The sequence below is a fragment of the Anomaloglossus baeobatrachus genome, chromosome 5, assembly GCF_048569485.1.
Source record: "Anomaloglossus baeobatrachus isolate aAnoBae1 chromosome 5, aAnoBae1.hap1, whole genome shotgun sequence".
Lineage (NCBI taxonomy): Eukaryota > Metazoa > Chordata > Amphibia > Anura > Aromobatidae > Anomaloglossus > Anomaloglossus baeobatrachus.
The window spans coordinates 20,167,472-20,183,304 of NC_134357.1; the positions used below are offsets into that span (position 1 = coordinate 20,167,472).

At 41.5% G+C, this 15,833-nt stretch overlaps 1 pseudogene; it reads left to right on the top strand.

Annotated features, from left to right (window-relative positions):
• The window catches only part of LOC142312572 (uncharacterized), a 168,953-nt pseudogene extending 154,256 nt beyond the window's left edge, over positions 1–14,697 (top strand).
• The last annotated feature ends 1,136 nt before the right edge of the window (positions 14,698–15,833 follow it).

Here is a 15,833-nt window from a genome sequence, read left to right on the forward strand (position 1 = left end):
TCACCCTCCCCGATCTGCTGCCTCCTTAATCTCCTGTGATCCAGCTGCCTAGATCCATCCTGTAGGGTAACTATCCCCAATCTCACCTCCCACTCCCCTTCCCACCCATCCCCCCATCCCCCCTCCCCCCATCCTCTGCCGCTCCTGCATCCACTGCGCCCTCTCCCATCCGCCCCCACCCTATCCCAGCCGCCGTCTCACAATCACAGATGCTCCCTTTATATGCCGCTGCCCCCCCATCTGCCGCCGCCCCATCTGCCGCCCTCCCCCCCATCTGCCGCTGTTTTTTTTTTCTATGCCATGGGGGTCTAGTTTCCAAAATGGGGTCACATGTGGGGGAGCTCCACTGTTTCGGCACCTCAGGGGGTCTCCAAACACAGCATGGAATACGCTAATTATCCCAGACAATTTTGCGTTTGAAACGTCAAATGACGCTCCTTGCCTTCCGAGCCCTGCTGTGCGCCCAAACATTTTATTTCCACCACATATGAGGTGTCTGTGTACTCAGGAGAAATTGCACAATACATTTTATGGTGCAATGTTTCCTGATACCCTTGTGAAAAAAAAAGCTACCTGGTTGAAGTAACAATTTTGTGGTAAAAAAAATTTTTTTTATTTTCACGGCTCAACTCTATTAACTTTTGTGAAGCTCCCAGAGGCTCAAAGTGCTCAATAAACATCTAGATAAATTCCATGAGGGGTCTAGTTTCCAAAATGGGGTCACATGTGGGGGAGCTCCACTGTTTTGGCACCTCAGGGGCTCTCCAAACGCAACATGGTGCGGCTAACGATTCCAGCTAATTTTTTGTTCAAAAAAGTCAAATGGCGCTCCTTCCCTTCCGAGTCCTGCCGTGCGCCCGAACAGTGGTTTTTCGCCACATATGAGGTATCTGTGTGCTCAGTAGAAATTGCCCAACAAATTTTGGGGGTTCATTTAATCCTGCTACCCTTGTGAATATGCAATATTTGAGGCTAAATTAACATTTTTGTTGCAAAAAGTAAAATGTTAATTTTTTCCTTCCACATTGCTTTAGTTACTGTGAAGCACCTGAAGGGTTAATAACCTTCTTGAATGTGGTTTTGAGTAGCCTGAGAGGTGCTGTTTTTGGAATGGTGTCACATTTGGGTGTTTTGTGTCATGTAGACCTTTCAAAATCGCTTTAAATGTGATGTGGTCCCTAAAAAAAGTGGCTTTGTAAATTTTGTTGTAAAAATGAGAAATTGCTCATAAACTTTTGAACCCCTATAACTTCCTTAAATTTTTATTTTTTTTTCCCCAAAATTGTTCTGATGTAAAGTAGACATGTGGAAAATGTTATTTATTAATTATTTTGTGTCATATGTCTCGTTGGTTTTAGAGCATAAAAATTCAAAGTTTGAAAATTACAAAATTTTCAAAATTTTCGCGAAATTTCCGTTTTTTTCACAAAGAAACGCAAAAAATATCGGCCTAAATTTACCACTAACATGAAGCCCAATATGTCACGAAAAAACAATCTCAGAATCACCGGGATCCGCTGAAGCGTTCCAGAGTTATAACCTCATAAAGTGACACTGGTCAGAATTGCAAAAAATGGCCTGGTCTTTAGGGTCAAAATAGGCTTGGGGCTGAAGGGGTTAATATAGTTTGTGTATGCTTCTCTGGTCCTTCTGCTGGCTTCAGTGTATGCTTTAGTTGTTTTGTTTCGCAATGCTTTCACATATCCCATTATTCTTCCCCTTAGTACTGCCTTAGCTGCGTCCCAGTATAAATGGGAGTTCTCCTCATGCTCCTTATTATCCCATGTATATTCCTGCCACCTCATTTTCACCAGTTTTTGGAAGTTCTCGTCTTGGGCTAAGTGTGAAGGGAATCTCCACAGTATGTCTGTTCCCTTGGGGTAGGTTTCTTCTAAGTCTAGGAGTAATGGGGCGTGATCTGATATCACCAGATCTTGTATGTCGATCCTCCTCATTTTGTTGAGTAGACCCTGTGTTAGTAGAAAATAATCTATTCTGGACCATGTGCTATGGACGTGGGAGAAATGAGTGTACTCTCATTCTACCGGGTGTGAGTTTCGCCAAGCATCTATTATGCTAGTATGTTCCGTGAATGCATTCAGCACCCTGTCATGTGTCCTGGCTACCATGCGTTTGTGTCCTGTGCCCGACCTATCTTCTTTGACGTTCATTACCGTATTAAGATCCCCTCCTATTATTATGTTCCTCTCAGGGTCCTCCAAAACCTGCCTCTCCAACTCCTGGAAGAAAATCTTATTACTCTCATTTGGTGCATATACATGATAGATTTTGAGTCGTCCACATGGGGTATCAAGCAAAGCTTTTTGTATTCTCCCATCTCCATAATTTTCCTGTGTTATTACCTTACAATTTGCCTGCTTATGGAGTAGTATTAACACACCTGCTTTATTATTTTGGGCTGAGGATCCCATCAGTTCTCCCACCCACATTTTGCACATTCTGGTGAAATCCTGAATTTTCAAATGAGTCTCCTGAAGTAGGGCAATGTCTACTTTAAGCGCCTCAATATCATTCGTCTTTGGTGTGGCGATTGCAGGCCTTTCACGTTCCAAGACACAATTCGCATCCTTATATATATTACTTGAAATCTTACTTCTTATCCTATCTTAACTAAAACCTTCTTAAAACCTGTCCACCGCATCTCTCTGGTGGTGCAAAGAAAAAAAAAAGTCAATTAAACCAACAAAATAGCACCGCTATCCTATGTCCTTTTGTAGGGAAACACAGTTGTGGACTTCACTTTTTTCCCGCATGTATGTAGGGACTCCTACTGATCCCTCTTTCGCTCCTCAAAATATTTTTGCTTTCTTGAGCTTCCACACTTCACTTAAAGGCATGCTAAACATAGCTTCAGAAATATATATAAGTATCCCCAAGCCCTGAGGACTGAAAGTAGGTTGAACCTCGACCCAGTATAGAGAGGCTCATTCCCAGGAGAGATGAAGGAAAAGAAAAGAAAGAAAGAAAAAAGAAACAAGAGGAAGAAAAGAGGGAAGAATGGAGGAGGGGTCCAGAGGATGGTTATGGGAAGGAGAAGGGTCGTAAATGGGGGTAGGTGTGAATGGGATGGGGGACTTGATTGGGACGGATGGGGTGGGAGGTAGTTTGTGGGTGGGAGAAAGTGTGTAGTCGGGGGGGGGGCAGGAGAGGGTTTGTTTGTGGGTGGCAAAGGGGGTGTGGGTGGGAGGGGGTGGAAAGTAGTTTGTGGGTGGGGGAGTGTAGTTGGAGGGAGTGGGAGGGGAGTGTGGTTATGGGGTAGAGGGGGGCAGATATGTGTGTGGGGGGGGTGTTTGGGTGATGGGATAATAAAGGGGTTGGGCAAGACAGGGAAAGAAGAAGAAAAGAGGAGGAAAAGAAAAAAAAGGGGGGGAAAGCGGGGGTATGGAGAGGGACTGGGGGTGTCTGGGTTATGGTAGAGTTAACGCTTTCAGGCCCAAATCATGAACTCCAGACCTTCATACAAATCCCCCTCCCCCATTGCTCCTTTACAAACAGCATCAATACTCCACATTAATCATCAGCAATTTTGCCCCTGTATGGGCTATTTTATGTCCTCACCCCCTCTGGGGAGTAGGATCCCCACTCTTCGCCAGGGGCGACGATTTTGCAAAAGTCTTGTCCACATAACTTCTTCCCTGATCAGGGGCCGTGAATGTCTCTGTACCTCCTCCTGGAGCAAAGATTTTAAGGATGGCCAGGAATTGCAAAGCAAATTTTATCTTCTTTCTGAAAAGCTTAAAAACAAGCAGAGCAGTCAAAAGTAACTTCATAGAGTAATAGGCAACAACTTCACATGACATATAAGAAAACAAGCGAGGAATGAAGTCTTTAAATTTGCCCCAGTAATACCATATCCCATGGCCCAAAAACCATCAATACATAGGTTCAATTTGCACATAAAAAATCTGTTTATTGGGTCAGGCATAAAACTAATTCATGGGATATAGATAGTAATAACAAGTATGCAGGTTAACAGACAAGGATAAGCCACATGGGGATTTTTGCTCGCTTATCCTTGTCTGTTAACCTGCTTACTTGTTATTACTATCTATATCCCATGAATGGGATGTGGTATTACTGGTGCAAATTTAAAGACTTCATTCCTCGCTTGTTTTCTTTCTGAAAAGCTCTGTGCAGAAATCACTGAAGGCTTTTGTATTCTTTGTGACCTCCGCCGAATAGTCACTGAATATCAGAATCTTATGTCCCCTTACCATCGTGGGGGATGTCTTCTTCCGAAATGCTTGTAAGATGTTCGTTTTATCCACAAAGTTCAAATATCTGACAGTCACTGGCCTGGGTCTTGGAGGTGTGTTTACACTTGTGTGCTGGACTGGGGGTCCCACTCTGTGTGCCCTTTCAGCCTTGAGTCTATCAGCAATCCCCAGAGCGTGAGGTATATCCTCCATGCATATCCCCATTAGCTGGTGAGGGATGATAGTTTCTGGGAGCCCAATGATTCTTAAGTTGTTTCGTCTGGAGCGATTCTCCAGATCATCAATTTTATCTGCAAGCTGCTGGTTCAGCCTGGCGACTCTTTGCAGCTCGGCCTGCACCTCTCCCAGCTCATCCTCTGCAGTGCTGAGTCTGTTCTCAACTGTAGCCAGTCTTTCTGATTGCTGTGAGATGGCTTCCTAAATTTGCTTCAGGGCATCAGACACTGTCTGCTCCAGCATTTCCTAAAGCTTGGGGGTTAACATCTTTACCACCTCATCAGCTAGGGACTTGTAAGAAATGCTGAGACCTGTGGTGCTTATCTCCTGCTCACCCCCTCCCTCCTGCTGGGTAAGCTGATTACCAGGTTTATTGCTTTTCCTGGGCTTGCTCACCTCCAGAGCCATTTTACCATTAGCAGGGCTGCTCCTCTGGGCAAAGGGGGATCTTTCTCCTGCAGTCCAGTTCTTGTTCACATACCTGTCCATTATGTCTGAGGGGCATGCACACTATATTATCTCCTCTTGGGAACCTCTTATCAGCTGGTTTGTGTGCTGGGACTGCAGAAGTCTTGATAAAGAAGCAGGAGCTCTCCTCACACACTGCCTTCCATGGAAGCGCAGGACCCAGAAGTCTTTTCTGTTTTTCTTTAGTGGTGCATTACACTGTTTCAGTCACAGGGGGTCAGAAAAAAAGGGGAACCCAATTACCAGTAAGTAATTATCTATTTTTTACTCCTTTATTTTATTATATATTTTTACAACTTCTGTGAAAATGTGCTGTAATTCTGGGTTAAATTTATGCAGAAAATTCTGAAGGTTCACAAACAATTAAGCAGCATTGCAACTGAAGGAATTATAGAGATGTCTGTAGTGAGATTTATAACTGTGTCTCTCCATACACAGGATTACACGGTGGTGAAAAATACCTCTGGTGAGCGCTGTCAGGCCCCTGTGTCTGAGGGATGGGGAGGACCTCTTAGCCCGATCCCAAGGCCTTCACCACACCCCCGGATACATGAAGACCTCAATGACCAGAAGATCCTAGAACTCACCTACAAAATGATTGAGCTGCTGACTAGAGAGGTGACACTGCTGGGAATGCTGGGACATTATACAGTAACGCTATGAAGGGATCGGGGGGATGACGGTATCATTTTATGTATCAGGTTCCTATAAGATGTCAGGACGTCACCGTGTATTTCTCCATGGAGGAGTGGGAGTATCTAGAAGGACACAAGGATCAGTACAAGGACGTGATGGAGGAGCACCAGCCCTGCACATCACCAGGTAATAGGGCTAAATACACACATCTGTTAAAAGGATTGGTTGCTAAAAGTTGACCAACTACTGAAGAAAAACTTTCAGAAAGATGAAAAATAAGTAATGTTCACCTTCCTGATTCCGTCTGTGTTGATTCCTCTCCTGAGTCCCTTACCTGTCACTATACTGCACAGTATAGATGGACCGGTGGCTTCTGCCATCAATCATGAGCACAGGAGCAGTGGTCACCACTGCGACCAATGATGAGACGTCACTGCTTCCTCTACTGTGGCGTATAGCCCCTGCGCTCGTGTCCTGGATGCAGAGTGTCTGGTCACAGGCTCCTTCATCTTAACGATGGGAGCGGTGTGTGATCAGAAGAAACGGCTGTCGTAAGACGGGACAAAAACAGAGCAGAATGATAAAATGTATTAGTGCATTTTTACAATCATGGTGTTGAGTTTCCCGAAGTGGCAAATAGTAAATTACTTACATATATAAGCAAGGAATTGATTTCATTATGTGTCTCCTACAGTACGAACCAGTAAGAGGACGACACCAGAGACACATCCCGGAGCTCAGGACTGGTCACAGGATCATCAGGTCGGTGGGGAGGAGGTTGTAGGGATCTGGTGTGTAGGAGGCTGTGCAGGTCGTGTTCTGCCGTCCAGCATTATCATATGATTTATACATGGCGGACCACAGACACTACATGGTGTCTGGATCTTCTTCAGTTTTTTGTGTGTGGAAAATGTTGGGAAAAGGAACAGACAGGTTGGTTCTATGTGGAAGATGTGCAGCTATTTGGGGCAATTTGAGCTTCAGTCGTCCTGTGTTTCCAAAACAAGACGTTATTCCCTGTCGATAGAATAAGGAATGACTTGATCACTGGAGGTTTTACCACTGGTCTCTCCATTGACCTGAGATTTGGGCTCTGTAACCACAAGAATGTGGTTTTGCAGCCCCTTCCGGAAAAGAGCGAAGGTGCACATGCTTAACCTCCGCTTCATTCATTGTCAGCGGGACTTCGAAGTACATCGCTTCCAATAAATGAAGCAGAAGCCGAGAATGCGCACCTTCGCTCTTTTCAGGATGGGGCTGCAGAGCTGCATTCACAGGATCTCTGGATCAGTCGGGCCCCCGCCAATCTACAGTGGACAGTGGATAACTTGTTTCATTGGAGGGGAATAACCCTTTAATGATCTTTTCTGGTTATCTATTCATTCCATGTGAAGTCTCCAGGTATCCGGTCACTTTTTAGCACATTTCTTTCACAGCTTGTGAATCAGGATGAAGTTCTGCCCCATTGTCCTACTACAGACATAATGGAAGAAGAGGAGGAATATGTGAGGGGTGACGAGCAGTGTAAGAAGGAGACTCCGACAGATGACGGCTCCGGTGAGTAGTGGCCACTGAATGCAGATCACATATTCCTCTTCTCTACTGGATGCAGCAGTTTTATGCCGAATTTGGTAAAGTGGATCTCTCACCAGATTTCACTTTCACCAGATTCCCTGCATACCTTAATACGTATTATGTATTATGTTTGAGAGACAAAGGACCTTTGTGTACATAGAAAAAGTCTTAGATCTTTGAGTTCAGCTCATGAAAAATGGGAGCAAGAACAAAAGTGTTGTTTATATTTTTACTTATAGTTACATACATAGTTACTTAGGTTGAAAAAAGCCCTAGGTCCATCTAGTTCAACCTTCCTCCACCAGTTCTACATTTTGTCCCTAAGTCATTTATAAAGAACAATGTTGTGTGTACTGATAAAATCATCCAGCCCTTTTTTAAAAGCTGTCATAGTATCTGCCATTACTACCTCTTGTGGTAGGGCATTCCACAGTCTGACTGCTCTAACTGTAAAGAACCCTTTCCTATTTAGCTGTCGGAATTGCTTTTCTTCCACTTGCAGTGTATGCCCCCTGGTCCTTAGTATTGTCTTTGGAAGAAATAAGTCATGTGCCAGTCCTTAATATTGACCACACATGTATTTATACAAATAAATGAGATCTCCTCTGAGGCGTCTTTTTTCTAAGCTAAACATATCTAACTTTTTCAACCATTCATCATATGGGAGGCCCTCCATTCCTTTCAACTGACTCTAACTTCTGAATGTCCTTTTTAAAATATGGAGCCAAAACTGGATCCCATATTCCAGATGTGGCCTTACAAGTGATTTATAAAGGGGTAACAATACGTTGGGATCACGGGATCTAATTTCTCTTTTTATATAGTGCCTACAAGTAGTATTCAACCCCCTGCAGAATTAGCAGGTTTACACATTCGGAATTAACTTGGCATTGTGACATTTGGACTGTAGATCAGCCTGGAAGTGTGAAATGCTCTGCAGCAAAAAAGAATGTTATTTCTTTTTTTATTTTTTTTTAAAATTGTGAAAAGTTTATTCAGAGGGTCATTTATTATTCAACCCCTCAAACCACAAGAATTCTGTTTGGTTCCCCTAAAGTATTAAGAGGTATTTCAGGCACAAAGAACAATGAGCTTCACATGTTTGGATTAATTATCTCTTTTTCCAGCCTTTTCTGACTAATTAAGACCCTCCCCAAACTTGTGAACAGCACTCATACTTGGTCAACATGGGAAAGACAAAGGAGCATTCCAAGGCCATCAGAGACAAGATCGTGGAGGGTCACAAGGCTGGCAAGGGGTACAAAACCCTTTCCAAGGAGTTGGGCCTACCTGTCTCCACTGTTGGGAGCATCATCCGGAAGTGGAAGGCTTATGGAACTACTGTTAGCCTTCCACGGCCTGGACAGCCTTTGAAAGTATCAACCCGTGCCGAGGCCAGGCTTGTCCGAAGAGTCAAGGCTAACCCAAGGACAACAAGGAAGGAGCTCCGGGAAGATCTCATGGCAGTGGGGACATTGGTTTCAGTCAATACCATAAGTAACGTACTCCACCGCAATGGTCTCCGTTCCAGACGAGCCCGTAAGGTACCTTTACTTTCAAAGCGTCATGTCAAGGCTCGTCTACAGTTTGCTCATGATCACTTGGAGGACTCTGAGACAGACTGGTTCAAGGTTCTCTGGTCTGATGAGACCAAGATCGAGATCTTTGGTGCCAACCACACACGTGACGTTTGGAGACTGGATGGCACTGCATACGACCCCAAGAATACCATCCCTACAGTCAAGCATGGTGGTGGCAGCATCATGCTGTGGGGCTGTTTCTCAGCCAAGGGGCCTGGCCATCTGGTCCGCATCCGTGGGAAGATGGATAGCACGGCCTACCTGGAGATTTTGGCCAAGAACCTCCGCTCCTCCATCAAGGATCTTAAGATGGGTCGTCATTTCATCTTCCAACAAGACAATGACCCAAAGCACACAGCCAAGAAAACCAAGGCCTGGTTCAAGAGGGAAAAAATCAAGGTGTTGCAGTGGCCTAGTCAGTCTCCTGACCTTAACCCAATTGAAAACTTATGGAAGGAGCTCAAGATTAAAGTCCACATGAGACACCCAAAGAACCTAGATAACTTGGAGAAGATCTGCATGGAGGAGTGGGCCAAGATAACTCCAGAGACCTGTGCCGGCCTGATCAGGTCTTATAAAAGACGATTATTAGCTGTAATTGCAAACAAGGGTTATTCCACAAAATATTAAACCTAGGGGTTGAATAATAATTGACCCACACTTTTATGTTGAAAATGTATTAAAATTTAACTGAGCAACATAACTTGTTGGTTTGTAAGATTTATGCATCTGTTAATAAATCCTGCTCTTGTTTGAAGTTTGCAGGCTCTAACTTATTTGCATCTCATCAAACCTGCTAAATCTGCAGGGGGTTGAATACTACTTGTAGGCACTGTACATATTATAAATCTGCAGGGGGTTGAATACTACTTGTAGGCACTGTACACCCTAAAATCTTTTTTGCTTTAGCAGCTGCTGCTTGACATTGAGTGCTACTGCTCAGCTTATTTGTAATAAGAATACCCAAGTCCTTCTCCTGTTCTGTAGTCCCGAGTTTACTTCCATTTAATGTATTCGCAGCTATAGGATTACTCCGTCCTAGGTGCATTACTTTACATTTATCAACATTAAATCTCATTTGCCAAGTATCTGCCCATTCTGACATCTTATCCAGATCTTTTTGTAATATGGTACTATCAAGGTCAGTTTTTAATATCCTACAGAGTTTGGTGTCATCAGCAAATACTGACACTTTACTATCAATCCCATCTACAAGGTCATTAATAAAGAGATTAAAAAGCATCGGTCTTAGCACAGATCCCTGCGGCCACCAGTGCTGACTATAGCCCATTTAGAGAATATACCATTTATGACTACTCTTTGTTTCCTATCTTTTAGCCAATTCCTTACCCAGTTGCATATAGTTTCCCCTAGTCCTTGCTTCTGGAGCTTTAGTATAAGGCTATTATATGGGACAGTATCAAATGCCTTTGCAAAGTCCAGCTAAATCACATCAGCTGCATTACCGATATCCAGGTTTGCACTTACCCCCTCATAGAACCCCAACAGGTTGGTTAGACATGACTTATCTCCCATGAATCCATGCTGTTTGTCAGTTATTATATTATTTTCTGCAATATATTTTTGCATGTCATCCCTTAAAATGCCCTCAAAAACTTTGCATACTACTGATGTCAGGCTTACTGGACGGTAGTTGCCTGGATCCACCCTCTTACCTTTCTTAAATATCGGTACTTTCTTAAATATCGGTAAATAATACTCATTGTCTATTTTATGCTACCCTAATTCATTTGTTACACAGAATCATTTATGTTTCATGACCACAGTGCTGCTTATTAATTATAATATCACTTCTCATTATATAAGGGATAATATAATCCCAAATTAGACCGATAATTAATATTGAGGACTGAGCATGTCTTTTTACATCCCATAAATTGGGATTTCTTGGTCAAGAATAGGAATATTTTAGCAAAAAAAAAATAATTTATATATATAATATTTTTTTTATTTGTAAGTTAAATATTAACCCCTTCAGCCCCCGGGCACTTTCCGTTTTTGCGTTTTTGTTTTTTGCTCCCCTTCTTCCGAGAGGCGTAACTTTTTTATTTTTCCATCAATCTTGCCATATGAGGGCTTGTTTTTTGCGGGACGAGTTGTACTTTTAAATGAAACCATAAGTTTTACCATATAGTGTACTGGAAAACGGCAAAAAAATTCCAAGTGCGGAAAAATTGCAAAAACAGTGGGATTGTACAATAGTTTTTGGGATATTTTATTCACCGTGTTCACTATATGGTAAAACTGATGTGTGGGTATGATGCCTCAGGTCGGTGCGAGTTTATAGACACCAAACATGTATAGGTTTACTTGTATCTAAGGGGTTAAAAAAAATTCACAAGCTTGTCCGAAAAACGTGGCGCACGTTTTGCGCCATTTTCCAAAACCCATAGCGTTCTCATTTTTCAGGATCTGAGGCTCAGTGATGGCTTATTTTTTGCGTCTTGACCTGACGTTCTTAACGGTACCATTTTTGCGCAGATGCTACGTTTTGATCGCCTGTTATTGCATTTTGCGCAAAATTTGCGGCGACCAAAAAACTTAATTTTGGCGTTTGGAATTTTTTTGCCGCTACGCCGTTTACTGATCAGATTCATTGATTTTATATTTTGATAGATCGGGCATTTCTGAACGCGGCGATACCAAATATGTGTGTATTTTTTATTTTTTTAACCCTTTAATTTTCAATGGGGTGAAAGGGTGGTGATTTGAACTTTTAGGTTTTTTTATTTTTTTTTAATTTTTTAAAACTTTTTTTTTACTTTTTTTTTTTATTTTACTAGTCCCCCTAGGGGGCTATTGCGATCAGCAATCCGATCGCTCTGCACAATCTGCAGATCTTAGCTACAGAGCTGAGAACTGCAGATTTGCTGCTTCACTTTCAATGCCGGCTGTATTCCGGCATTGAGAGGAAGTGACTCATGTTAGCCACAGGCGTCATCACATGACCCTGTGCTACCATGGCAACCGCCGAAAGTCACGTGATCATGTCACGTGACTTCCGGCGGGGGCGGGGTAAGTCACTGTCATGGCGGCGCCCATATACATATCGCTGCCAAGACTTTGGCAGCGAAATGTAAGGGGTTAATGGCCGCGGGTGGAAGCGATTCCACCCGCGGCTAGCAGACACACATATCAGCTGTTGATAACAGCTGATATGTGCGCGTCTCGCCGCCGCCTGCCGGCGGCAGGGGGCGGGGCTTACCGGAACACGATCCATGACGTATCTAGTACGTCATGTGTCGTTAAGGGGTTAATATCATAGTCACATTCTTTATACCCAGTGGTGTACACTATATGGGAACATACATACGGAAGGGTGGTAAAGGGGATGAATACCTTTTTTCCTCTTCTTTCAGGAGCCATAACTTGTTCTATATTTTTGGTGACATTGCTATATAAGGGCTTGTTTTTTGGTGGGACAAGGTGTAGTTTTGAATGCACGTTACTATACGTTGTACTGGAAGGGGAGGTAGTGAACAAATGCCGCAATACTGTGTTGTTGTTTTTTTACTTGTTTGGATTTTTTAGTAAATATAACTTTGTAATCATACTGATATGAACAGACTTATTTCAGTTATGCCAATCCTGTATAGTTTTATATTTTACTTAGTAGTGAAAGAAAAATTCTTAAATTTGTAAAAGAAAAAGGTTTAGTTTTTTTTTTTTCCATTTTCTGTTGCTGGAGTTGTATGAGGGCTTGTTTTTCATGTGACATACTGATGTTGATAAAATTGCAACATTTTTTTTTCTTTTATTAAATAATCAAATTATATTATATTTTTGGCAGATGATTGTAATAGGAGGGCAGAGGGACATGTGACGGCGGATTTAAAGGCAGAAAATCCTCATAACTCGCAAGCTACACATGAAGTACATGCAATTGCCCCAGATCTACCCTCATCTTCTGATTCATCACAGACTAAAAAGCAAAGTAAAATTCACAGACTGGGTATGAAATATCCAGCAACTCTAAAAGGAAATAAGTCATTTTCATGTTCAGAATGTAAAAAATGTTTTACCAAAATAGGAAATCTTGTTGTACATCAGAGAATACACACAGAGGAGAAGCCATATTCATGCTCCGAATGTGACAAATGTTTTACAACTAGTTCACAGCTTGTAGTACATCTAAGAAAACACACAGGGGAGAAGCCATATTCCTGTCCCAAATGTGAAAAATGTTTTAAAACAAGACCAGATGTAGTTATACATCAAAAAAAACACACAGGGGAGAAGCCGCATTCATGTTTAGAATGTGGAAAATGTTTTTCTAGTAAATCTGTTCTTGTCAGACATAAGAAAATTCACACAGGGGAGATGCCATATTCATGTTCAGAATGTGGAAAATATTTTAAACAGAAATCACATCTTATTAGTCATCAGAGAACTCACACCGGAGAGAAACAGTATTCATGTTCAGAATGTGGGAAATGTTTCAATCAGAGAACACATTTTATTAATCATCAAAGAATTCACACAGAGGAAAAGCCAAATTCATCCCCAGAAATTCACACACTGGAGAAGCCTTATGCATGTTCAGAATGTGACACATGTTTTACAACTAGTTCACAGCTTGTAGTACATCTAAGAAAACACACAGGGGAGAAGCCATATTCCTGTCCCGAATGTGAAAAATGTTTTACAACAAGATCAAATCTTGTTATACATCAAAGAAAACACACAGGGGAGAAGCCGTATTCATGTTTAGAATGTGGACAATGTTTTACAAGTAAATCTGTTCTTGTTACACATAAGAAAATTCACACAGGGGAGATGCCATATTCATGTTCAGAATGTGGTAAATATTTCAAACAGAAATCAAATCTTATTAGTCATCAGAGAATGCACACGGGAGAGAAACGGTATTCATGTGCAGAATGTGGGAAATGTTTCAATCACAGATCACATTTTGTTAATCATCAAAGAATTCACACCGGGGAAAAGCCATATTCATGTCCAGAATGTGGGAAAGCTTTCACAAGTAAAGTAGAACTTACTAGACATCAGAAAATTCACACAGGTGAGAAGCCGTATGCATGTTCAGAATGTCAGAAATGTTTTCCAACTAAATCAGATCTTGTTAAACATCAGAAAACTCACACAAGTGAGAAACCATATTCATGTTCCGAATGTGAAAAATGTTTTAAAACTAGATTTGCTCTTGCTTTGCATCAAAGAAACCACACAGACGAGAAACCTTATTCATGTTTAGAATGTGGAAAATGTTTTGCCACAAAATATATTCTTGTTACACATAAGAGAATTCACACAGGGGAGAAGCCGTATTCATGTTCAGAATGTGGTAAATATTTTAAACAGACATCACATCTTGTTAATCACCAGAGAATTCACACGGGAGAGAAATGGTATTCATGTTCAGAATGTGGGAAATGTTTCAATCAGAGATCACGTTTTGTTAATCATCAGAGAATTCATACAGGAGAGTAGCCATATTCATGTTCAGAATGTGGGAAATGTTTTACACGTAAATCACATCTATTAGACATCAGAAAAGTCACATATGTAAAAAGCCATATTGTTGCTTAGAGTGTGGTAAATGTTTCACAAATAAATTCTATTATGCCTTACATGTGAGAAATCACACACAGGAGAAAACATTTTTATGCTCAGAGAGAACTTTCTCTTAGACATCAGAGAGGCCACACAGGGGAGAAGTTGTATTCATGTCCTCAATGTGGGAAATGTTTAACATGTCCATCAAGTCTTTATCAGCATGAGAGGAGTCACAGAGGTGAGAAGCCATTTTCATGTTTGTAATGTGGGAATAATTTAAACCAGAAAACAGATCTTGTAATTTGATAATTCATACAGAGGTGAAGACATATCTGTTTTGTGAATTTGGGAAATGTTTTGTCAGCAAATCAGATCGTTTTGAACATCAAAAATGTGTATGTAATTTATGAAATATTTGTAATTACCAATAAACAACTTGTAAACAATTAGAATCCAGACGATATATATGTATTACCTTATAATAGTAAGGTTAGAATCATGATAATACACAGCTAACACAGTGATAACACTTTATGTAATTTTGAAAACTATCTTTTCATAGGGAATAATTATTTAAATCATGTTTTGTGTTCCTCTTTACCAGGCTCATGAGGGGGGGAAGCTAGTGGTAGAAGAGAAAACATTTTCCTATACACTAAGCAATTGATGTACGCAATTGTAGCTTGTCTGAGAATATTCTTACTGCTTTCCCTCTGATCCTGACCTGAATATTGTAGAGATCTTTCAAGACTACCTTTTAATTCCTTCAATTTGGATGAGTGGGCTTTCCCAATAACCAGCTCAATCAAATATCCATTATATCGGCTGCATGATTACGCAGGATTTCCTGTTGCAGGGGTCACTGGTGTCTTGTGGCTCAAGCTGTTGCCTCAACTGAGATTGACATGAGACTTAGTTTTTTATTATTTCTTTTGTAAAAAGACTGATTTTACTCTCCTGAAACTGTATCTTCAAGACTAATCTCAATGGACGGTCTGACTTTTGGATTGGTGTTCAATGAATCCTAAAAAATGTATTCCTTTTAATTACACTGGAATTGTTCAGATATACAGCATATCACAAAAGTTAGTACACCCCTCAAGATTTTGTAGATATATACAAAATATTTTTTCATGAGACATCACTGCAGATCTGACCCTGTGATACAATGTACAGTGTCAGTGTGCAGCTTGTATAACAAGGTAAATTTGGTGTCCTCTAAATAACAAACACAGCCATTAATATTTAAACCGCTGCCAACAAAAGTGAGTACCTCCCTAAGTGAAAATGGCAAAATTATACCCAATTAGCCAGTTCCCCTCCCCGGTGTCATGTGACTCATTAGTGTTACAAGATCTCAGGTGTGAATGGGGAGCAGGTGTTGTAAATTTGGGGTTATCACGCACACTCTCTCTCATACTGGACACTGCACTGTCAGACGCAGACAGAAAAGGGCACCTGTATAAGAGCAATAAATGGGACCTTTGCGATTTAATAGGTCATCATAATGCAGAATTCCACTTGTTTTGGAGGTAGAAATTGGCCCCTGAACCTATTGGGCCCCTTTGCAGCTGCACAGGTT